At 57.7% G+C, this 25,427-nt stretch overlaps 1 protein-coding gene and 1 long non-coding RNA gene across 2 annotated transcripts in view; one reads left to right on the forward strand and one right to left on the reverse strand.

Annotated features, from left to right (window-relative positions):
- Nucleotides 1–25,427, reverse strand: part of RBFOX3 (RNA binding fox-1 homolog 3) — a 464,942-nt gene that overhangs the window by 409,393 nt on the left and 30,122 nt on the right. The window lies entirely within an intron of this gene.
- LOC121018013 (uncharacterized) lies at nucleotides 5,001–6,666 on the forward strand. Its single transcript, XR_005784995.1, has 2 exons — nucleotides 5,001–5,236; nucleotides 5,276–6,666. It is a non-coding gene; the product is annotated as an uncharacterized LOC121018013 (long non-coding RNA).

The following is a 25,427-nucleotide window of genomic DNA, read 5'->3' on the forward strand; positions in this document are numbered from 1 at the left end:
GTGTCTCTGGAGAACCCTGCCTGGCTCAGATGCCCCCAACTCTGACCTCAGGTGCCTCTCACCTCCTCTCACCTGGCCACCAAGTGATCCACGCCAGCATCCTCTTCTCCGTCACTAAAGTGGCATTCACAGAAGCCCCAATCCAGGCCACACAGGCCCAAAGAGGTCGGAGAGGGGCCCCGTGCCTGCGGAACCCTCACACTGGGGAGCGGGTGGCAGAAAAGCACCATCCACGCTCTTCACTCTGAAGGGAAGGTCCCCGCCCCCCTGAGGCCCCAGAACAGCTTCTGACTCAAAACCCAAGAGATGACCTTGTTTTGAGGGCCGAGAGAGCCGGTGCAGAACATGCCCATCTTCCCATGCCCAAGGCTGAAACTCCCAGGCAGTCAGGTTTCCCAGCAATTCCGGCTAGGACAGAAAAGCAGGGAGTGAGAAACACATCCGAGAACCCAGTGGGGTGTGGGGTGGCCAGAGAAACCCGGCACTGCACACAGGGTTCCCTCAGCAGGGGAGCCGCAGGGCCCCCGAAGACGGAAGAAGGTGAGGGACGACCGCCTGCCAGAGGGGACTCGGCTGGGCAAGGAAATGTCCTACGGGGCAAAGGAGCATCGTCCGAGACGGTCTCTGAGCAGATGACCGAAAAACTTATCCTCCAACTTGAGGAAATGAACTCAACTAAAAACCATGAACTCTAATGTTATTATATGGGGGGCGGGGGATCTCTTGTATTTCAAGGGCCAAGGTCCCCTGACAAAGGCAGAAGTCTCTGAAAGTACAGTGTTAAAAGCGACAGGCACGTGGTTTGCCAATTAAGATCCCCCTTGCTGGCACACACATCTTGTGCCTTATCATTTCTGCCTCTTTCAGAATTGGCTCCTGCTCCCACAGCAGCTGGTCAACCCGCCTCCTCCCTGGAAACCCAGAGAAGGGGAGGCAGGGGCTGGGGAAAGGCAGGGGGAGACCGGCCTCAGGGAGACGGGAGCACGGTGCTCTCTGGACCAAAGCAGCAACGGGCTGAAGGATCCTCTGCGTCACAGCTCTGACCGGTGGCCAGCCTGGATCCCCTGGCACAAGAGTGGCTCTGGACCGCTGCTGGCACAGGGGATGGGTCTGTGGGGACCGCTGTGTAGAACCCAGCATGGGCGGCAGTGCCCACAGGCTCCTAAAAATAAGCATCCGCTCGGCTCGGGATCCTGCGGCCCTCCACCTGGCCCCAGAGTGTCCTCACTTTCCGGGACTGGGAACTGGCCGGCTTGCCAGTGGGCAGGAGGCGAATGGCTGGAGGGGGCGGGGGCGGGGGAAATTTGTTCTACAGAAAGGGCCACTTGGGGTGCCTCCCTCTCGTCTCCCTCACCCACCGGGTGTTTCGGCGATGCCAGGGCAACCACAAAGCCCGGGGAAATCAGGAGTCTGGGGAGTGCCAGGCGCAAGTCCTATCCTCAGATAACTCCTGGTTTGTAGGGAATGCCAGGCAGGCAGATGGCCAGGTACACAGCAAACCGTGTGAGCAGAACGCTCGCTTCCCCAGCCTGAGGCCCCCTGGGCTTCAGGCACCTGCATTTCGTCCTCTGTGTGGCCACAGGTAGGAAGGTGGCTAACTCGGGGTGTGTACACACAGGACTGCCCCCTTCCCCGGAGGCACAAGGTGAAGGCTAGCACCCGACAGCCGTCCTGGAGCCCCCTCTGGGCCACAGAATCTGCACACCGACACGCCTCCTCCACATCCTCAACACAGGCAGTTGGCAGAGATGTCCTCTGAATCCATAACATCTATGGGAAAGGAACTCCCTGGCGTGGCTTTAAAAATAATAATCAGAAAATAACACAAACCTATACACAGCTTCTTCTGGAAAACCGGAGGCACAGGGAGCTGGGGTAGGATTTGCCTGGCATGTGGCACTTAGCGACCGGTGGATCATTCCGGAACTCTGCCATTCTCCAGCATGGGACCTTCACCACGGCCCACGCCGTCACCGCATGCCGCTGCTTGCACAGCTGTGGCCACCCTGGCTGCAAACGCCCCGGTCTGTAACATCCACCAAAAGGCAATGGTCTAGAGGAGCCACGTGCCTTTCAGACTTCCAGCCTCCAGCCGCTATCAGAGGAGCCTGGATTCGACATCTCTCACTCGCCCTGTGACCCTGACCTCCTGAGCTCAGTTTCCGCTCTGTCGAGTGGGGCCAATGATGCCCATCCCCCTGGGTTGTTTTGGGGACCCACTGAGCTGGCAAGTGTGGAAGTCCCGGACACATTCATTCACTGACCTCGACCAGATGCTGAGCCTTTCGGGAGCAGACCCCACACTGGGTTCTGGAGACACAATAAAGACAAGGACCCCTGGCCTTACAGAGGGAAGGTGGATGTGAAATTACGCAGTGACTGCACTCCAGCTGTGGTCAGAGCTACACGGAGATCTATAAGGGGTACAGGAAAAGCTGACCGGAACCTCTGGGTGGGGGCAGGTGAGGAATGCTTCCTGAAGGAAGTGACGTTGCAAGACTGGGTTGGGATTAATGACAAGGTAAAGAGGGAGAGGAAGGTGAGCACTGCAAGCAGAGGGAACCGTCTGTGCAAAAGCCCTGGGGCACCAAAGAGTGCAGCCTCTCCGAGGAGCTGCAAGACCAGGAAGAAGGGTGGCTCCAGGGGTGGCTGCTGAGGTCAACAAGAAGGTTAAGGATTTTCCTCTTTATCCCGAGAAACGGGGGAAACCATTTAAGCATTTAAGCCATGGATCAGTATGATCAGATTTGCATTTTTCAAAGATGCTCTGCCCACCCCACCCCCAACCCACTTCCCACTCTGCAGCCAAAGCCTGTCATCAAGGCAGGTGGGAGACGATGGATACGGTCAAGGCTAGAGAAGGCCGGGTCTCTGGGAAAGGAGAAAAGCAAACAGAACTGGAGAGACAGAGAGAGAGAGAGATGATGGATAAGTCACAGGGCACTGGCCTGCACAAGTGGGGGGACAAAGGTGTCATCCTCTGAAACGGGAGAGGACCAGATCTGGGGGAGGGAGGCCTAAATGTCTAGACCTGTCAAGTCTGAAAAGGACGCAGAAAAAGGCCCCGGCGTTCAGACGTAATGCAGGAGAGGACCACGCAGGGTGGTGGCTGACAGTGTCGAGATCCCAGCGCAGGGACAGCAGGGGAGAGGGTCAAGGTACAAGGAGCCCCCAACAGCCCAGGGCTCGTGGAGAGGACGAGACTGGGAAGTGAGTGTGGCGTGGACGGCTGAGGGCAGCAGGTCCTGAGAAGGGAACGCTGATGTTAGGGCAGGTTCAGTGGAGGGTTGAGAAGTGAGCTGCTACTGGACAGGGAGACCTGCGTGGACACGATCCTCCACACTGAGTGTCCACGTGTCTCGGGGGTGCCGATCCCCCCCCACTGCCAAACCCAAACGCCTGCAGACCAGCCTTCCCACTGCCCAGGCCATGCCTTCAAGACTGGGCTGATTCCCAGGGCCAGTGTCCCATCCTGGGTAGCCGACTGCAAACATGCCCCTGATTGCTCACACCTCCAAGTAAACACCCTCTTTGCAAGGGGAACTTATAGCCCCGCCCACAAACCGGCCGGGTATATTTCCTCACCCCTGGAATTGGGGCTGGCCTCCTGCCACTTTGGCCAAAAGAGGCCCCGGAAGAAGTGGTGTGCTAGCTCCAGCCATGGGACTCAGGAGGCTTTGCTCACCTGGAACGCAGCCTGAGTTAGCCTTGTGGAGGATGAAAACCCACATGAAGTAGAAACCAGTCGCCAGTCCAGCCGGCCTCCAGCCCACCGGCCAGCTGACCACAGATGCATGAGTGAGCCTGAATGAGATCAACCAAGCATGGCCCAGATCAGCACAGATGCCCAGCTGACCCACAGACTCATGAGCAAGAAGAAACAACTGCCGTCTCACTGTCCCATGTTTGGGGACTTGTTTGTTATGTAACACTAGCTAACTGATACACGCTTCCCCCTAAGGGCACGAGGACGCTCTACAACCTCATCCTGCTTCTCGGTACTGGATAAAACCCGATGCAGACCTGCAGCTAAATTCATTCTGGTAAGGCTTAGAACTGATTTACTTGGTGAGGTCTTTTACTTTAACTTATTCATTTATTTTTATTTTTATTCTTGACTATATTTGCAATCAGAAATGTAATGTTGGATGGCCCCTGCAAAGTTCTCAGAAGCATCTTGTCCTGGGTTTCTCCAGAGAGGCGTGTTTTGTTTGCGGGAGAGCGTGTTCTCTTGCGGCTTTTCAAATGCTCCATTTTGCTCTGACGGCAGCCAGGGCATTTGATCGCATGAGAGATGGTGATGTGTGGTTGCAATTGGTGTCAATATTCCTTTTATGACTCTGAATTTGCATCTGTGCGAGGCTGGTAATTCTTATCTGAATGCCAGGCACAAATAAATGAAACTTATTTAAAATAACTGGGAAAATTCCATGCTGGAGGTTAAAAAAAAATTTTTTTTTTTTCCTTTTGCTGCTGCAGATGGAGAAGCTGGCCCTGGCAAGGCCGTTTGAAACCGACTCAAACAACTGGCCAGCCCCAAAAATCCCGCGGCAGGTGCATGCACGGGAGAACAACAGACAACAGAGACCCAGGACACCCACCCTTTGGCGCATCGATTTGCCAAGACCCCCTCCAGCCCTGAGAATATGGAAACGGCATAGGAGGAGGGAACAGTGCTGACGTCGTGAGTCACTGCCCTGCACACTCACCATCATCTGTGATGCTCAGAGCATCCTTGTGAGGGGTGCAGGACCAGAGGTGTGGGACACCCCATGGCATGTCAGATGGCATGTCAGTGACAGCCCGATCCCAAGACCTCTACCCTGCAGTTTTGGGGTTTTTTTTAAGTTTAATTATTTTTGAGAGAGAGACAGACAGGATGCAAATGGAGACGGGGAGACAGAGAGGGAGACACAGAATCCGAAGCAGGCTCCAGGCTCCGAGCTGTCGGCACAGAGCCCGACGCGGGGCTCAAGCTCGCGAACGGTGAGATCGTGACCTGAGCCAAAGTCAGATGCTTAACCGACTGAGCCACCCAGGCGCCCCCACTGCCCTGCAGCTCTTTGCAAGAGGCACCCACAGGGGTTCTGTGTTTTTAATCCTAACTTGGAGCCACCTGATTTACCGGCCACATTAATGGGCCCATCCTTCTGTTTGGGGCGAGAAGAGGATGTAACGGCAATGTCATGACCAGGAGAACGCTGGCATCCACCAACCAGCAGAGTTGTCCAGCCAGGTCCCCCAGCCCAAGACTGCAGAAGGTCACCAGTCAGAGGGCCGGCTCAAAGTCTCTTCCACAAGCACTGGGCAGGTGCAATGCCTCAGAAGCCCGCCTGGACACCACCTAACCCCGCCCTCCAGGCTCAGCACTGCTTCGGGATGGGAGCTCCTCAGCAGCTGGTGACCTCAGACTCTGCCGGCCAAGGGTGGAGCCTGGCCTGGGAACCAGCATTTTTCAAGAAACACGGTGTTTCAGATGCAGGGGGTCCTCGAGGGGGCCACCTCGAGAAATGTGGCCATAGAAAAGAGGCTGAGAACCCAGAGGAGGAACAGGATATGTTGCCAGGAAATCACAGGACACACTTGGAGGCAAGAGACGAGACCAGATAAAGAAGCCCCTGGAGGAATCAGGGCAGGGATGAGTCATGGAAGAAGGGGACACTTGAGCTGGGTCTTGAAGCACGAGTAGGAGTTTGTAGGTGGCAGGGCTGTGGGGAAGGTATCCAGATCTGGCTCTTGAGCCCACAGTAATGTTCCCCTTGGCAACGGGTCTTTCACCACCCCCACCCCGGGGGAACTCTACTGCAAGAAGACCTCGGGGGTTTCATCCTGCCACTTGGGACTGGAGACTTCCCGAGGGCAGGCTTGGCGATCCTTTGGGCCGCCCCAAGTGACAAGCACAGGGCCTTCCCGGTCAGGAAAATAAGTTAATAGTTGATGGGCTTTATCAACCGCCCCTGAATCAGAAAGGAATCTGCAAGCTAGGTTTCTATTTGGTCTAGTACGATCTGCCCCACTCCCACCCCCACCAGAAGTGAACGCCCGGCCAGGACTCCACCCTGAAACCCAGTCCTGAGCTTGATGGCTCCCAAGCTGGCTGTGTGCACATCTGCCTCCAAGTGTCCCCTCTGGTAAGGACAGCGGTCATACTGGATCAGGGCTGGTCCTTTTGACCTCATGTTAACTCCATCCCTGTAAAGACCCCATTTCCAAAGAAGGCCAGGGTCTGACGTCCTGGGGGTTAGGATCCCAACCTAACTTTTTCTGGGGACACAATTCTTCCCTTCCCCCAGGTGCCCGTCCCCTAGGAGGGTGTGCGAGCTGCACACGCTGGTCAGGGCCAGTCTGGAGGCACCAGGGATACCCCACAAGGGGCCTGAGGAAGGCAGTGGGGATGGATGGGACAGGCTACGGGCACTGGGCGCCCTGCTCAGTCCCTGCACAACCCTGCACACGCGAGGGTGTCTGCCTTTCCAGGCCTAAGGCCCCAGCACCCGTGGGGGGCAGGCAGTCAGTTCCAGGGTGGACACCGGTGTTCGATATGCCAGTGAGAATAGATGTGCTTCACTGAGAGGCTTATGTAAAATGACAGCTTTTGGAGAATGAAGTCCTCAGATTACAAAAAAAAAAAAAAAAAAGGAAGGGAGGAGGAGGGGGGGGGCCACAGGAAAGCACCCTCGACCCCTAGCCGGCAACCCCTCCCTGTGCATTTCCTGAAAGATGGGGGGCGGGGGGGGGGGGCACAGCAGCCCCCAGGCTGTAGGACCTCCAAAGAGAAACCCACGTATCTGGGGCTACTTCCTGTTCTATCTGCCCCCCCTTTGCCCCAACCTGCCCCCCTCTAATCTCCCTCCCCCTGCACTGTCCCCCAACACACACACTCCTCACTCCTGATCGCTGACCGAGGCGGGGAGGAAGGACCCCGGGTGACAGGCTCCTGCGGGCACAGCCACACTCTGACTGTAAAGGAGTCTCCAGTGAGTCCTTCTTGGGAAGCCCACAAAGGCACAGGATTGCACATAATTGCCCTTTGTTTAAGAGGCAAATGAATATTCCTGCAGAGCATTCTTCGCACAGATAAGCTTCCAAAAATTGCCATCTATTTGTTGCCAAGTTTGGGGCTGTTACTTCCTTTCCAACCCCCTCGCTATCTTTTTAATGGCCTCAAATGCAAACTGCCTTCCCTGGCGATCCTCTGGGGCTAGAACACTGGCCTGAGGCAGGCCACCTCTCCTGGGGCCACGAGAACGGAGCGGCTCCCCCAGGAGAGAAAGCTGAAGGTCAAGGACACTGATGAAGGTCATTTCAGGCGCACACCGCTCACGGTGAGGCAGGTAATGGCACCTGGCAAATGTCTCACCTGGATGTCCCAACTCCATTCCCTGGCGCCCGGTGGCCCCTTTCTCACCAAAAGAAGGATGGACACAGGGACACCAGGGCAGCCCTGGGAGAGAGGCTCTAACGTGACCCATGTCATAAAAGGGGACTAGTACAGACCCCACCCCAAACCTCACGGAAATCTCCAATGAACCCCTTAGGAGCAGAGGCACTCAAGACTGGAGCCAACTTGCCAGAGATGCCGGGGGTCCCGCCCCCCAGGAGCACAAAGTAGGCCTTGAACAGCTTCTGAAGACAAGCCACTTCCAAGGGCACTGCTGTCCCCTGTCCCTTCCACCAGCTGTGTTTCCAGTACACACTGGCCTGGCCCAGGCCTGGCTGTCCCCACCTCCCCACCTCGCTGTCCCAGGACAAGGATCCAGGACTGGGGAGGAAGTCCTGCCATGAAGGGCGCAACCAAGAGAGACACCTGCCCGGGGGCCCAGGGGCCCAGGGGCCGACAGCCATGGAGGGATGTCCATCATGGGGGCACGGAAGCCAGGGGCCAAGGCTTTGGGAGTGCCTGCGGGAAGGAACCCACCTGCTCTGGGGGCTTTGCTGGTCTTCCAGGTATGGGTCACAACACTTTGTCTTCTGGAATTCTTAAGGATGGGGGTGGATACCATCCACGTGACCAGTCCTGGCACCGAAAGGAAGAGCCCCCAGGGATTCCATGCATCACAGAGGCAAGGACACCCGTGTGCACACTCGCCAGTCCACAAAAGCTTATGGGGTACCTACTTCATGTGCCAGGTGTGGCCCCAGGGGATGGAAACAGTGAATCCCTGTAAAGGCCCGTGCCCTGCTCCGTTCCCCCCACCCACCCACCCACCCACCAAATTCAGGCCTGAACAGCAGTGGAGCCACTGCATTAACCTGCAGCCCCTGATACACAGCCTGGACAGGGCTGGGATGTAAGTCACTTGGTTGGGGGTGATCCCAGGAAGCTGGAGAAAAGGGTCAGGAGCCTAAGAGCAGGATGGAAGGGGGGGGGGGGTGCGTGTGTGTATGTGTGCTTCCTTTTACAGTATTATTGAACCCGTCACTCTGTGGGCCACTGGGGCTCAATCCACAGGGCACCTTCGGGGGGAACCTGTGGAGGAGCCCCACCCCTGGACTGTGGGAGGCTGGGGTGGGGGTGGCATTCCCGCCAAACCTGTCTCCTGAGGTAGAGGGCCACCTGGGCGCGTTATCTCGCCACACCTCAGCTGCTCTGTTAGCAGCCTGAAGGAGCCCCTCTCCCCCTGGGAGAAAGCCTGGGGGCAGAGAAGCTCGGGGGTGGCTGAGGCAGGGGAGCTGACCAGCGGTGGCCAATGAGAGCTGAGCCCAGAGGCCCCAAGGGACAGGCATCCCGAGGTGGTCCCAACAGGCCCAAAACAAGGTGGTTGTCTATTTCCAGGGGAACATGTGCCTTCCCCCCACCCCCGGCCCCCAGCCCGAACCCTGAGCACCAGCTTTTCAAGTACCCCACCATGAGATCACCGCAAGACCCTTGGTAAGTGTCCCTGCCCCCTCCCACACCAAAATCGTAGCTTGAAATCTAACCCCCAGGGTGATGGTGTCAGAAGGTGGGGCTTCAGGGAGGTGAAAGGTCACAAAGGTGCAGCCCTCAGGAATGGGATTAGAGCCCTTAGAAAAGGGACCTCGGGGAGCTCCCTCGCCCCTCCTGCCACGTGTGAGAAGAGCAGGGAGAAACCAGCCCTCTATGAACAAGGGGGGCCCTCACCAGACTACAGCTGGCACCTTGATCGTGAACTCCCAGCCTCTACAACTGTGGGAAATCACTGTGTGCTATTTCTAAGACTCCCAGCCCGTGGTGCTTGCAGCCGCCCCAAAGGACTAAGACAGGAGGTAGATGTCCCTCAGCATATCCAGAACGGTCTCCTCCACTGACAGCATGGCCTTGGAATTAAGCCCAGGGCCGTGTTGTTCTCCGCCCCTCGCCCCTCCTTGCCCAGGAGGAGCCACACACACCCCACCCACCACCCTGCACACCTGCTCCCAAGTCCCCCCGCAACCCTGCCCAAGCAGACCCCAAACCACGGCCCGCTGAGAGGCAGTAACAACCACAGAGGAAACATAACTGCTTGGAGCCTGGCAGAGGGAGGAGGGGCACGGGCCCGCGTCCACCCAGGAGTTCCCACATCAGACCAGGGACAGAGACCCCCCCCCATCCTTCCCCAGATGCCCACACCTCTCCCCTCCCCCCCCTTCGTTTTTTTTTTTTTTTAACTAAGCTGCTTGTGTTTTTTGAGGATGCCTTCATGTGTGCATGCCCGCACACGCACGTCAAGTTTTTATTCCAATCCTTCAATGAGGTCTTTGCCGAGAATTTACAATTCCCCCGTGGCCTCAATCTTGCAAAGATTGCTTTTTAACGCTGTTAGGCCTTAATTCTAATAAGCCTCCTCTTTATTACAGAATCAGGTCACATCTCCTTAACACCACCAGAAAATCTTTCATCGGCCAGTGGGGGGGGCGGGAGGGGCAGTAAGAGAGAGAGGGTCAGAAAGAGGAAGGGGCAGGGAGACGGAATCCTCCCTTAATGTGATGGAATTCTAAACTAATCTCATTTCTGGGAACCAGAGCGGCCTGACTGCTTTAGATAACTCTATGATACGACTGTGTCTCGTACCAGCTTTATTTTTGTCTCTTGGTTTGTAAATGACAAGAGGAGGAAGGGGCAGCGATAGGATCCGCCCGCCGCGCCGGGCGCGGGTCCAGGCTCCGCCCTGGCCAGCCGGTCATCTGCTCTGGCCCAGCACGTGCTCTCCTGCCAGGCTGCTCCGGTCCTGAGGGCCAGCAGAGGAAATAGAAGAACGGGGCCAGCAGGCTCCAGGACAGAAACCAAACCCACTCAGAGGAGAGGCACACGGGTGGGTCTGGACCCCCGGGGACCCGTCAATCAAACTCTCTCCCTCCTCGTCCTTCCTGAGTTAGGAGTGTCAAGGTTTGGGGCTTTGGAGGGAGAGATGCGGCTTAGGAACACGAGGCTCATTTCTACCTGCATTCTCCGGACAGAAGGACAGGCCCCACCAATGCACTGTTGCAATGTTTATGAAGCACCTACTGGGTGCCAGGGACACGAGCGGCTGTGCCCCTTTCCTCCACTGCGTGAGGCCAGAAGCAGACGGAATCCAAGAGCCAACAGCTGAGGGGTGCCAGAGTGCTCCTAAAGCCTGGGGGGCCTTTTGGAGACTGAGGGTGTGAGTCCAGGAGCAAGGCCTTCATTCTAGAAGCCACCACATGTGGAGCTGGGGGTGGGGGGGAGCTGCACAAGGACAGAGAACAACTCCAGATCCCGAGATGTTCTCTGGAAGCCTGTTTTCCTTGTCATCAACCACCAGCCCCTCTCAAAGACCTCCTCCCTCATGTCAACCTGGGAAGCCAGTCATTCGTGTGGGGCATTTAATCAAGGCACCACAGGAGCCCGGACAGGCACAGTGAACACGCAGACCACCCCGGGGGGCCCTGAGTGTTAAGGAGACATGCCTCGCACAGCCAGCAAGCCTCTCGGCTCCTGCTCCCGACCCTGAGCCCGCGTGACCCCACAGTGCTCTTCCGGGAGGGCAGCGTGAGTTCGGCCACAGCTTAAATGTAAAATCGGAATCAACGCAGTATCTAATGTAAGGCACCTTGGAAATCAATGGTCTTTGGGGCACCGGGGCGGCTCGGTCGGTCGAGCGTCGAACTTCAGCTCAGGTCATGATCTTGCAGTTTGCGAGTTCGAGCCCCACGTCGGGTCCTGTGCTGACAGCTCAGAGCCTGGAGCCTGCTTGGGATTCTGTGTCTCCCTCGCTCTCTGCCCCTCCTCCACTCACACTCTGATATAATTAAATGTTAAAAAAATTAAAAAAAAAAAGAAAGAAATCAAAGGTCTTTATTTTATAAACTCTGGTGCCAGAAAACAGTGGTGCCCAGGCTGAGGTGCTGACGTGGGGGTGGGAGCCGCACGGCCTTCCCGGGTCCCACAGAGGACGTGGGATGTGCTGCACGGTCCTGGGCACACAGGAGGGGGCTTGCCAGATCAGCCCTCAACGCGCACAGAGGCCTGCTTGCCTCACCGGGCCTCCCGTCCCGAGCGCCCAGCCATCCACCCTGCAAGTGTGTGGACACGATGAAGACAGGACGTGTGTGTCTATTCGTGTTACAACAACTGTTCCCCTGTCCCGGCTGTGACGGGCTGTGGATACACCCTTCCCTACTCGTCTAAAGCAGCTGCATAAAACCCACCGTGTGCCCAGCCCACCCCTTTCTGCAGGGGTCTGTTAGCAGTGGGGGGACTAGGAGAAGCAGTGTGCCCACCGTGCAGCGGGGAGAGGGTGGCACAAGGCGGGACGGGCTGGCACTTCACTCTGCACTGGCCGCCAAGTCACGCGGGGTCCTCGTGTGTTCCAACAACCCTCCTAGGGGGGAGCAAGGTGGCAGCCCTTGGCCCACGGACAGCAGATTCTTGGATTCCACAAAATATAATTGTGAAGACCAATCTGCCAGCAGAGAAATATGCAGCATATTCACAAGCTAAATATAAATAATATTGATTCGTCTGCCATCTTGAATTATCCATTTCACTTCTGTTTTCCATTAGCATCAATAATTACGAGCTGACGCCCCTGTGGATGGCTACATTGCCCTCCAAAGGACACAGCCAGCCCCAGGGTCATGCACCTAGAGGAGTCGCGGGCTGTCTTCCAGAATAGCCCGCCGTCTTCTAGAACAGTCCAGCACATTCTGAGGAATTTTCCCTCCCTCACATCTGTTCCTCACCCCCAGCCCAGCAAAGAGGGGCAGCTCGAAGGCACATCTGAGCACCCCCACCCCTTGCAGAGGCATTCTGCTCTCTTTGGCAGCCGACCCCGGTTCTAGGGAGGCAGTGGCACACGGTCCAAGGTTCACCGCCGGCGACGGGAAGGAAGCTGATATAGCTGGAAGCACAGCCCAACCCCAGGGCACCGCCTCACTCTTGCCAACCCAGGGGCAGTACCAGGGCCTGCTTCCTCTCCAGGCCTCTGCAGGCCAGGAGCCTCCGAAGCTTTTCCTACAGATCAGCAGGTCCCTCTGGCAGCCGCTGCCCCCCCACCCCCCGCAAACTCCCCACCCCCAGGCCCTGGGACACAGAGTGGGGCCCCAGCCTCCTGCATAGCTTCCCACACCAGCAAGACTCCACGGGGCCGGTAGCGACAGAAAGCACAGGGCCCAGAAACCCTCCTGGGCCCCTCGCCAGCCGGCCCGGCCAGGATGGAGGGCTCAAAGGCGCCAGGACCACCCCCGCCAGCTGTGAGAATGCCCACAAACATGGACTGAAAACCTACCGTGAGTAGACAGCCATCCTATGCGCTGTGCAGAAAACGGGGTCCCTGCCTTCAAAGCATTTACGATCTAATATGGGAGACAGATGTGCAAACACCTACAGGGATCTGTCATTTCTCATTCTTCATCAGTGCCGATTACGACTCCCAGACATGTGTCAGGAAGACCGGGGCAGAGGGAGCCTCAAAAAGGGGCTTGGAGGGCAATTCTTCACATCCACTGTGCACAAGCACGTGAGCATCAGGAACGCCCACCCACCTTGGATGGGGCCCTACACGCAGCTCTGCCCTGGGCTCATGGAAGGATCTAGAACCTCCCCACTTGCCTTCACCATCTACCTGACCAGCCAAGCAGCTCCTAGGATGCTCCGGGATAAATGGGGGTCACCCCTGGCCTTGGCACGCCACTGCCAGCCACGCATATGTAAGGACTTCATGAGGAGACCCCAGGGCTCCTGGCCTCACTCAACCCCAGAAAACATCTGCCCTTAAACCACGGGCTCACGACGTGACCACACGTGCGATGCCGGAGTCTGAGACCGCCTCTCATCTGTGGGAAAGTGAGGCCGGCACAAAGCGGGGAGTCGGCTTCTGCAAGGGGCCGCGCCGGCCCAGCCACACCCAAGTCACACAGGCAGCCACTGGAATGAGGGGAGAGAGGCGCTGCCCACCCCCCACCCCCGTGCACGTGCACAGCATCTTCCACTCTCTGCCAGGCTAAAGGCAGGGAAACCAGAGACCCGGCTGAAAATGAGCCCTCTGGGGTCCCCAGTGCTAAGCTTTAGCCGTGTGGTCCGGCACCAGGGCCCTCATCGGTCACTACAACCCCCAACACCCAGACTTCACTGCCCAATCCTAGCCCCCGTGTCCACTCTTGCTCGTTGAGTGCCCCAACACAACCCCGGCTGCCTCCCGCCTTCCTGGGAGAACACGGCCGGCAGGGAGCAGAGGGCCCCAGGGCCCCCAGCACACAAGCAGATGGCCATTCCATCCGTCCCAGGGGAGAAAGGCGGCCAGACCCCAAGGTGCTCGACGTCAGGGCGATGTTCAGCCACAGCCTGGTCTCCTTCCTATCTTGCTGGTGTTCTGGACACACAGGCTGAGCCGGCAGGTAGCAGAACGGTGCCTCTCCCCACGCTGAGGGCCCTTCTCTCAGAGGGCACGTGAGTGCCTGGCCAGAAGGAATCTTGCCTGGCTTCTTTCCTCCACTTTGATCCACGCTTTCCCCACCTTCCCTATCGGTTCTCCCCAAAAACCCCCTGCAGAAATTCACCATCTGTGCATGTGCTATCCAAGCAACAGGTGCAGGGGTGCTTCAGGTTATGGCTGCCCTTACACACATGGCCAGGCACACGTGTGTGCTCCTCGAAGAAGCCAGAGCCTATGCAGGGGCTGAAGCGCGCGCGCGCGCGCACACACACACACACACACACACACACACACACACACGCTCCTCGCTGTTAAGGACCTGCAATGATGTATTCTCTGTTCTCCCAGCTATAATTATTTTAGCGTGGGAGACAAATTCTGTCTCCAGTAGCTCAGAAGCGTTACATTAGAATATCACATTCTGTGGTCTTGGAAAATCTCTATGGTGTCCCAGCTCCTTCCCTCCATCCTGGGACACAAACAGCCTCTTCAGATGGGTGAACACACCACAGAGGCCCAGCACGGAGGCTTCGGTGCATGCTCCAAGCCGATCCACTTAGAGCGGGAGACCTGGGAACCACGCACAACGCAGGTAACCATGGCAACTTTGGGGAAGTTAAAAAAAAAAAAAAGTTTGTGAGTTGTTGGTTGTTATTTGGTGCTGAGGTGGGGTGGGTTCTTTCCTTCTTCTTCGAGATAACAAGGTCCCTGAATAACACTTTTATGAATGTTTTGGGTAAGCGTCCAAGGCAGGAGCTGCCTCCAGACATTCAATTACCTTCCAAGGGGAAAGCATGCATCACGTCCGAGCACCAGTCACCAGTCAGTGGGCTCTGTCCTTGGGAAGGGTTGCTCTCCATGGGGTGACCTCGAGCCAGCACCTCCCGTGTGTATTGCAATGCCCCCCCTGCACCTGCCCCTCCCCAGGAGTCTTGATATTGGCCATCCAGTCCCTCTGGGTCCCCATCGGGCCCCAGGACACCATTCACACACCTCCCACTGTGGGGAGAGGGTGAGGCCACCCACGCAAGATCCCAACCTCGCTCGCAATCCACACACACGCGTGCACACGCGTGCACAAAGGGCCAGCGTGCCTGCGTGTAAACACCATTCTCCCTGCAAAAGCACATGCTCGCCCACGCTCGGAAACGCCGGGTGCTCTCCATGGGCCCAGCTGGCCTCAGCAGGGGGCAAAGGGGAACCACTGCCCTGGGCACCAGCCCTTCCCCACGAAGCCAACGGGAGCAGGCTTTCGATGCCGAGGGACGTCCTCACGTGTCACGCCTGCACACGCACACACGCACGCACACCTCTGCTGGTTCAGGGGCCGCTGCGCCGGCGTGGTAAGTCACGGCGGGAGGCGGTGCGGCTCCGCCAGAAGCCGCCCTGATTGCGGGCACAGCCCCTCGGAGCGGAAAAGAGGTGGAGCCCCGCCCGGGGCACGGGCCGTAGCTCACGTGTCGTTTATTACACGCGCAAGACAGGCGCGCTGAAGGGCTCTTGACGGCCACTGCGAGGCTCCGTGTCACAGCCGTGGTGCCGACGGGCTGGGCACACGGCTGTGAAAAAAAGGAATAGTTTTTTAAGGGCAGAAAAATCCCAAATGGCCCTCTCAGCGTTTCGGTGCGCCTAACTGTAGTATCCGAGTTAACGAAAGGCCCGGCGTGCTGGCCGGCTGAATACCCGCTAATGCCACAGCCCGCGTCTCACGCCGAGTGGCTCCGGCACCGGCTTGGAAAGCAGACCCCGGTGGGGAGGCGGGAGCGGGCGGGCAAGCACGGAATAAAGCACGCTTCTAGGAGTGACGGGGCTCCCACGCGGGACCGTGTCAGCAATTAGCCAGGAGGAGGGCCGAGCAGCCCTTGGCACCTCATTTCCACAGAGACAAAGTTTCCTTGAGGAAACTGCCAGAGTCTCGGAGGCGCTGAAGTAAGACGCAGAACAAATGAAGGAGGACGGCCGCTGGGCTTGGCCGGCCCCCCGTGCCCGGGGCCTGGCAGCCTGCAAGGGGCTGTGTGGGCTGGAAGACAGGCGTGGGGCCCGCCGGTGTCCTTGATGCGCGCGGGCACGCGTGCATCCGTGCACACACCGGCTGTGCGTACACGCACACACGCACTCTGCCGTCAGGTCGGCGTCCGCTACTCCAACGGAACATTCCAGTCTGTGGCTCTCACGGGTGCCGGCTGCTGAGGGGACAAACAGCCTGCAAGCGTGTCACCCAGAATCAGCCCCTGGTGCCCCCCGGCACACCCCCCATCTGGGAGAAGACCCCTGGGATCCTGGGGACCCAAATGCTATGGTGCTCAGAGCACGTCAGATCCCTCAACGGCCCATCCTGGAGCCTTCAAACCCACCCCCAAGGGGGCTCCCACCGTAAAGGCCCCAGCAAGCAGTCCAGCCCAGCCATCTGACTGGAGGTGACTGATTTATTCTGACCGTCCTGACTCTTAATGACACCGCTCTCCTCCAGCCGTGCATGGCTTTAATTGTCCCTCCAGCAGGGCAGGGAGGAACCGTAAATCTTTCCTCACGGCTGCTCTGAGCTCAGCGCCGCTGGACCTACCATACGACACCCCCCCCCCCGCCCCCTGCATCCCACCGGAGAAGCCTGCTAGCCCTGAAGGTGGAGGGGGGCAGGAGGTAGGGGGAGCAGGAGAAAGAGAAAGAGGCTATGGGGTCAGGGAGGGGGAAGGAGGGATGGGCAGAAGAACCCGTAAGGCCACGTGCTCTGCCTGCGCCTGAGGGGGGGAGCACCGCAGAGGCCTCACCCCGACAGCCATAAGGTGCGGTGTGCATGGGGGTGCCCCGGGCCACGCCCTCCGGCCCCAGCTCTCAGGCAGCCCGACTCCAATAAAGCGGGGCCAGAAGCTGGGGAAGTCTCCGCATTCACACCCCTTGCTGGAAAACAGCACAGCCCTGAAAGGAACCCACTGGGGAGGGAATTCTATTTCTCTCTTCCGTCCGCACTGTGTGTGCAACCGGCCCTGGCCGGGGGCACAAGGGCCTCCCCGTAAGAGACGAGGGCAGGCCACAGGCTCGGAGCCCCAGAGGCGGCGTGGGGACAGAAGACCTGGCCTGGGGCCCAAAGCACACTTCCTTCCCCTTCCGGCAGACCTAATTTTTCTGTAATTCTGGTGTATGTTAAAGCATCTCAAGGTAGCGCACATCACGGTGTGATTATTACCTAAAGACCTTCCCTTACAGCCCTCATTCTCCAGCGCTTATTACTTTCGGAAAAATTACCCTCGGGGGCCCAAATTTCCCAAGTCTGGTCTTGTGAGTTTTCGCCTTAGGATCTGAGAAAACATATTATTGTGTCCATGATGGGGGCCCGACTACGGCCGGCGTCGGGCCGCCCCCCACCCTTCCTTAGCTGATCCGGATGTCGACACACAGCCAAGAAAGAATAACACGGGGTGGGGGGCAGAGACCCCATGCTGCATTTTTAACATGTAAATGCAGATGCTATTGTCAATGACCTGGTTTTATTTGTACCCATCTGTTCTGTGCAGACACTTCTACTTTTAAAATGAGATTTCAACCCAAGTCGGGGGCGGGGGGGGCGGGGGGGGCAGGGGTAGAACCCACGCAACATTCGTTTTACATGCTTAAGCACGGCCCAGTCAGGAAAGCAAATGCTGATCACTGCAACACTGTCAACGCCCATACAGCACCAGACATGGATTTTCCAACTCAAGGGAAAACTTGCAGAAAGATCCCAGCCATGGTCATGGAGTGCCGGAAGAGTCCAAAGAATAAAGATTCTACGGGGCTCTATTCAACTGTCCTAGGAGAGGTCTGTGGCGGGAAAGAAAAATGCACTCGCTTCCAGTCACGCTGGAAAGTCGTCCCTGACACCTGCAGAAGGGCTTTCGCGGTGAGGAGCAGGGTAACGGGCCGCCCCACCAAACAAAGGTCAGGTCACTGTCCAGCTTCCGTGTCCCTCCCTTCGGCCAAGAGCAGACTCGCGGTAATACGCACCCTGGCATCGGCTGACTGCGAGTGCCGCTTATAATATTACAGTGCTGAAAATATTAATTCTCACCTTGTGAGTTTTCCCCAGCTCTTCTCTTTTCTGCTAAGATTCCAAAACACTTGACTAATGTGCCCACGGATGGCACCCCTACGGGGCAGGCAGCGAGTGCTATCCAGTCCATTATGAGCAGCTCAGGGAGCGCAGCAGGGAAGTCAGTGAACCGCAGCCCCGTCCCCAGGCTACAGGAGGCCTGTGTAAGCAGCCCCTTGGGCCCCGGCTCCGCCTCGACTGTCCCTGCGGTGGGGGCCCCAGCCATGCCTAATGGCACCACTGTGGTCCCTTCAATGAGGAAGAGTCAAGATTCCAGAAAGACAAGCACACTTTATGTTTACTGCTAATGGTTTCTGCAACACCATGTTTCGGTTTTCACTCATCTCCACACCAAACGCAGAGATGGAAGAGAATCCCTCTGTCTGAGAGTAAGTGCCACGGTGGCAACCTACAGGTTCAGAGGGCTCTGGTGGCGGGGGAGAGGCCAAGGTTCTTCTTTCCCACCCCGCATGGAAACCCAGCTGGCAATGACCTAGCCGCCCCCCCCCAAGCCCAGCAATCCAAGGCCATTCCTGCAAAAGCAAAGAGCCCAGGTGCCGCACCCCCCCAACTGCGGTCCTTGAGATTGCCCCCCAGGAAGTGGAGGTGGGGGGAGGTGGCCCGAGGCAATCCACCGCCAGCAGGCGAGCCTCCCCTCTCCCAGCGCCCTGGCGACGGTGATCCCTGGGTCCACAGCCCCACCGACAGGACCTCCTCCGCCTGGCCTGTTCCTGACGACACGAGCTGCCCGGCTCCTCCGGGGGGCCCCTCCTGGCCGCCCAAGCAAGAAATGACCAGAGAGACGCCAAGCCTCATTTCCACCCTGGCACCTGCAACCCTACCTGGAACCATTTTAAAACCATGTCGTCTCCGCACGGCGACAGAAAACAGTGCAGTGTCCTTGACCCGGACAAAACACTCGCTCCTGTAACAGGCCGGCGGCACCAGAAAGGCCCGCGCTCGCCACCGGCTGCTGTGTGCCTACTAAGTGCCAGCTGGTTGTACGTCCCACCTCCCCGCCGCTCGGCTGAGTAAACAGGTGTGAGGACCTGCCCCACCCGCAGGGGGGAGAAAGCCGTATCCCCTCCCCACGGCACGCCGCGGTCAGCTACCCGCCCCACACTGCCCACCCCCCCCCCCATGCCGGCCCTGCGGGCGCTCGCACTGACCAGCAGTGCCGCCGCCTCCAGGAAGGCCTCCAGAAAGGTAACGAGCTTTGTTCACAAGTTGTGCTGCATCTGAACGTGCATCTAAAAGCGTGTGTCCTGGGGGTTCGGCTGATGGGAGGAGGCAGTGATGTCCAATCTCAGGGAGTCCCTGTTAACAAGGAGACTGACGGAGGGTTCAGACTGGACCCCCGGGGAGAGGCCAGGCTGTGAGCATGAGTCAGCAGGCACTGGGGGAGCCCACGAGGAGTCAGAACAGAGGCATCCCGGTTTTCCTTTTTCTTCTCGGGCCCCAAGGCAATGGGAAACAGGGCAACCCCGTGTGCGTGGCCATGTCACGTGAACCACTGGAAAACGCCTTCACGCCTCCTGCGGCAGACAGGAGCCTACAAAGCTCTTCTTGCTACTGCCAACAGAAAAGAAAACAAACACGTGGTCGGGGAGAAGTCCCCAGCAGGAGCTTCTGTTTTCAGGTGCCCAGCAACTCCCGTGTACAGACCAGGGAGCAATGCCGGGCACCCAATCCCTAAAAGGAAACTTCCAGAAGATTCCAGAACTTAATCCAGTAGAGACACTTCTAATTTATGTTCAGTAAGGGTTTTAAACCACTGGTTTAGTGAGAAATTACGCTTTTAAACATTGTTTTGTAAGCTTCTTTATACACGTTCAGACAGCAAAAGCATGCGCACAAGCGGGAGAAGGGGCAGAGAGAGAGGGAGAGAGTCCCCAGCAGGCTCGATGCTGTCACCACAGAGTCTGACGCGGGGCTCAAACTCACGAACAGTGTGATCACTACCTGAGCAGAAGTCAGACTCTTAACCGACTAAGACACCCGGGCACCCCAAACTATTTCTACCTGTACCTGGGTGTTCGTCCCTCTTTAAATATCCAGTTGAATCCACCTTTTTAATACAAGTACATTGCGTGTTCTTTGGCTTTTCCCAGAGGCTCCTGTTTTTACACACAGAGGCTTCAGCGCTGAGAACAATGTGCTTCTCGGTGCTCTCGTTATCCTGAGACATGATACCGAACCCAGGAATCCCCAGTCACCTGGAGCCCAAAGACACAAACTTGCAAGGGGGTCAGGAGAAGTGCCCCAGCCCCAGAGGGTCACCCTCCCTGTCATCGTCACCTCCCAGGCTCATTTGATGTCACAGACAAGAAGCCATTGATTGGTGAACAGGGCTACAGTGTTCCACCTATTCACAGGTAGAGCTCCAAATGTGCCCTAGGCTTGTGCAGTGCACTACCCACACAACTGTACTGGCAGCCCCGTGAGAGGGGATCTTTTGGAGGGGACTATGTTACTTTCTGCTTTTTTGTTTTGGTGGAAAGAGAATTTTGAAGTGAAAGTAAGATGTCTCAGAGAAATAAGGGCACACAGATTCTCCTCTCTTACGTGCCAAAGATGCAAGTTATGACCTGTCTGGTCCCCCAGAAGGAACCTGATGGAACTGCGCAGGGTCTGGCCGGTAGCAGATGTCTGTCCCCAGGTAGTTCCCTCACCTGTGAGTGGGGCTGTTTTCTAAAAGGGTGCAACAGACATCCCTGAGCACCTGCCTCTTGTCCTGGTTCCCAGTCACAGTGCAGTATATACTGGACCAGAGGGTTGGCTCACTCCCCACAGCATTCAGCAGACACCTGGCAGAGACACCTGCACACACAGCACTGATGACAGGGGTGGAGGTGACACGGAGCCCGGCACGGCGAGCCACAGTGCACTCACTTCTCCCTGGCTCTATCCTTCTAGAACCTTGGGAGGAAGATCTCAGTACAGCCACTAACCAAATCAATAGGTGCTAAAAACACATACGTTCTCCCTCATTTTGTTTTCTGCTGAGAATATGCCCTGGCTTTAAATATTAAACCTTAAAAAGTAAATCTTGCAACAAGAGTTGCTTTGCTCTTGAACCTCAGAGAACACCACAGCCTCTAAAGACCCCACCCCACCCCCAAACATGAAGTTAATGCTACCAAGTTACAACCCACCCACCTCCAGTGAGATCAGCAGGTACCAGCCTTGAGCTACACAGGAGTGGAGACTAGACTCAAAGGAAGACGTCCCTGTCACACAGCTGAGCACATCTTTCGGCCCCCAATTTAAAATAAAATTGGGGGCGCCTGGGTGGCTCCGTCGGTTAAGCATCCGACTTCAGCTCAGGTCGTGATCTCACGGTCCGTGGGTTCAAACCCCGCGTCGGGCTCTGTGCCGACAGCTCAGACCCCGGAGCCTGCTTCGGATTCTGTGTCTCCTTCTCTCTCTGCCCCTCCCTGCTCATGCCCCTCCCCCAACAAATAAACTTTAAAAATGAAATAAAATAATGTAAAATAAAAACTGACAGTGTTTCCTAGGCCCTGAGGACCCTGCCGGCTCACCATCCCTCGTCCGTCCCTCGCGGTGGCCTACCCTGCTCCTGAGTGAGAGCATTCGGTTCTGCTCACCTAGACAGGCAGTGCTTTCCAAAACGCAATTTGGATGCTGAGTTCCCCCCGCCCCTCACTGAAGGAAACACTTTCAAATAAAGTAACACGTTTTATGTCCTTTATTATCTCAAGTCACCTCCTAAGGCACGATCTGGTGGCGGCTCATGTGTTGAGAAGCTGCCACAGCAGAGTCGTTCACGTGGTGCACTGCTCTCTGAAATGTCTGTTTTTTAAGCCAAAGCAGTTCTTGGCGCGAGGTTGTTCATCCTTCCGTCTGTGGGTCCCCCACAAAGAACAGACCCCACCACGGACTCAATCATTACCACCATCCAGCTGCTGATTGAAAGCTGTCCTCAACTCTCACAGGTAATGCCAGGAGAAAGTCACTTATGAGTGCCTGCACCAGTCAGAAAGTACGGGGGTGGGGGGGAGAAACAAAGACATAAAAGGGGAGGAGAGACAGACAGACAGACAGACAGTAAGAAAAAAAGGCGGGGGAGATGGAACCGGAACGTTATCAATAAAAGAGGCAGCGACGGTTCAGAGAGAAACCCACTTCAGAGAGGCTGCAGAAAATAAGATGTTTCGGTTGCCTGCGTGTTTCACGCAGCTGTGAAAATAGTGAGCTGCTTCATAAAAGAACGTGGGGAGATATTGCAGCTAATCAAAAAGACAGAGGTGCAAATGGAATGTGTTCATAAAGCCGGCACCTTGTGCAGAAGAAAAGGGATTTAGGGAAAGGCAGGTGCCCAGGAAGGAGCATCTCTGTTCAAGGGGGAAAGTTTCAAGATGGTTTTTCCCCTTCACTTGTTTAAAAATAAAAAATTCCTCACCAAATGCCAGCTGTGTGTCAGGTTCCATTTGTCTTTATAACAGAGTATCAAGAAGGAGTGTGGAAATAAATAAATACAGAGAGATGACTGACCAAAAACTGCAGGCAGGCGGACAGCCGGGCTGGAGGAGGTGAGCCCCACGTTGCAACTGCTGAAAAATAACATTTCAGTTTCGAGCTCGGCACTGTCACTCCATGGTCACCGAGACACCCCTGCCCCCGCACGCTCCTCCAGGCCCGTTATACCGTCCCCCCGCCACACCCCCGACACTTCTGGGTGGGATAGGAGCTGCCTTCACTCGTACACTCCTTCGCTGCTGGGTCCACGAGCAGGCACCCAATAGCACGCGCGTAAAGGAGGAGGTGGGGATACATCAACCACGGTCAGAACCGTAAAAGCAACTTGTACACATCACAGAATAAAGGAGCCTCGGGCCATGGGGGGGGGGGGGGGGGGGCTCTGGAAAGAAGTCTGCAAGGGAGAGACAGGCCTGAGCTCTATACCAGGCTGGCAAGGATCCACAACTGGGATACAATTTTTTTCTTTCTGGCTGCTGCCATATCTTGTATATCCCAGATAGCAAAGAGCTCTATCACTTCTCTCCTTTTCTCCCACAAGCCACTGGCAACGCTTCAAGTTGAGTAAGTGGCAGGAACACCACAGAAGGCCCACTCTGGAATGGCACCCAGGAGTCCTCCCACCTGCCTCCTCCCGAAATCTGCCTCTTCGCTGGCCCTGGGCTCCCCTGGCTCTGCCCGAGCCTCAGGAGCCCTCCCCTTCCCCCTAGCAGGGTGAGGGCGAGCTCCGGAGGCAGCGCCCCCAGCGGCCCCAGGACATGTCAAGAGGCGGGAGCTCAGGAGCACAGGCAGCGCGCCCCGGGCCCTGTCCTTGGTGCTGCCGCCAGCTGCACACCCGCTGCGCCCTAGGTAGTAGGGGGCCGCCCAGGCCTCCCCGCTCCTTCCCTCCAGCTTGGCCTCTGGCCCCTGCAGAAGGTCAGTGAATACACCCAGCTCTACGCTGCTCCTGCCCGAGGGCACTGGGTGAGGGGCATTCACAATGAAGGCCCAGCACAGAGAGGCCAGGCGGGAGGTGGAGGGGCAGGAGGGGGGTACTTCCTGGACTCCCAGCTTCTCTCCCAGTGTCCTGAGACAACCCAAGGCCCAGGAGTGGATGGCGGTCTCTGTAAGCCCCAGGCCTCTGGCGGGTGGATCAGATAAATCATTTAAGTCATCTTTTTATGCAGGAAGGGAACCGCTGTTGGAAAGGGGCGCCTCGTGCCAGAAAGCCCCAACAGCTCCAACGCAAACAGCCTATACACCACTGGCAGACCACCCCCTCACACGCAGCTGCCTCACCAGGCCCAGGCCTGGGTGCACCCCGTTCGCTTCACCTCTGCTCCCTAAACCCCAGGGTTTCCCACATCACCCACGCTGTCGCCCTCCCAGAATCTCCCAGCAGGAGAACGAGGGGTTAAGCGTCGCTCCCAGGAGTGTGCCGAGAGTCGGTGCCCACGCAGGGAGGCCTCCAGTCCCCGGGACGAACGGGGGCGGCAGCCTTGGTCCCAGGCTCTGGAGGCAGCTAAACGCTCCCTGGTGGAGGCGGAGAGAGCGGGTTCGCCTAACTGGTGCTCAGAAGGTGCCCCTCCGCCCCGATGCTGCCCCCGAAGCCCCCACCGGGGGGCACTCCCCCTACCCGCAGGCACCCCGCTTTCATCGGGCAGCGCTCTCAGCGCAACTTTTCTCCCTCTCCCTCCACAATTTTCGCTCACCTGGAGGGTCTAGTTTTAATTAGTGTAATATCCCCATTAACAACGCCGCCTAATTAAGACATCCGCCCAGATCCACTATGCACACTTAATGAGCAGGTACTGCTGTCATGTTTATACTTCTACTTATTTTTTATTTATTTACGTATTTACTTTTTGCAGGCCAATAAAACCAAAGCTGTCTTCCGACTGAAAGACCTCATTACGTTCGACCTGACTCCATGAGCCTGGTACCTGCTCGGTGCTAAGTGCCCTGGGCTCCCCGGTGGGCGCCCAGGGCGTCCCTGAGCCAAGCGGGTGTCTCAACAGGAAATTAGCAACCTGGCGCAGGCAGAGGCCCTACTTCACCCCTAGGTGAGGAGGGGACAAGGAGGTCTCTCCTGGGGGATGGTTCCTTCGGCCCCTTTCCTTTGCCTCCACTGCCGGGTGTTTCGCGCATCAGTAAGTGCGGCGACGCGGGAGTCCTTTTTAAAAGTGGCCATTAAAAAATAAACCTAGTCCCTCGGAAAGGCTGGAAAGCTGTCACGGAAGAGTTTCTCCCCACCCTGCAGGACCCCGCGCTAGCTGGCGGGGCCGGAGTTCCAGACTCCCAGAGACACCCTCCACCCCACGTGACACTCTGGATCCCAGGGCCGCTCTGGGACGGACGGGGTCCCAACGTCTCTCCGCGCCAGGCGCTGCTCCCTCGTCCTCTCTCCGACTGGGTGAGGGCCCCTGTCAGCGCGCGTACTGCGGAGATGCCGGGGAGGCTCCGCGCCTGGCAGTGGATGCGACCTTGGGCCTCGGGCCGCACCCGGGGCCCCGTGGAGACAACCCTCCCAAAGGGAGGAGCGCCACTGGCCCCAGAGCCGCCGGGGCAGAAAGTTTGGGCCAGGGGTTTGCCCCGCCGCCCCGGCTCCGGTTTCTCCAGCCAGGTTGTGCTGGCCCCCGGGGGAGCGGCCAAGGCTGGGGAGAAGCAGATTCGGTTCGGTTTGGAGCCTCCCTGACGCCTCTCGGAGACTCCGCCGGGAGCGCCCCCAGCCCGCCCCCTGGAGGGCCCGGCGCGCTGCTCGCCCCCACCCCTCCCCTCCTCCGCCTACCCTCGCGCACACAGCGCGGCGGCCCGGGTCCTCTTTAGGGAGCCGTGGGAGCCCCTTCCTTCCCACAACTCCTTTGGGTCAACTCCTCCCGTGAAGCCCCCACCCCCCACCCCCCGAGGACTCGGGCTAGGCTCCCGCGGCCTGGGTGCCGGGGGAGAAGGGGACTGCACCCCGCGGGGTCGCTAACCCCTGCTCCCACCCGCGCGGGCTCCGGCCGCCCTCCGGGACGCGCCCCGCCGGGCCGGGATCTCCATGCGCC

This window comes from Herpailurus yagouaroundi, unplaced genomic scaffold (assembly GCF_014898765.1).
Source record: "Herpailurus yagouaroundi ecotype Mexico unplaced genomic scaffold, PumYag 217, whole genome shotgun sequence".
NCBI lineage: Eukaryota > Metazoa > Chordata > Mammalia > Carnivora > Felidae > Herpailurus > Herpailurus yagouaroundi.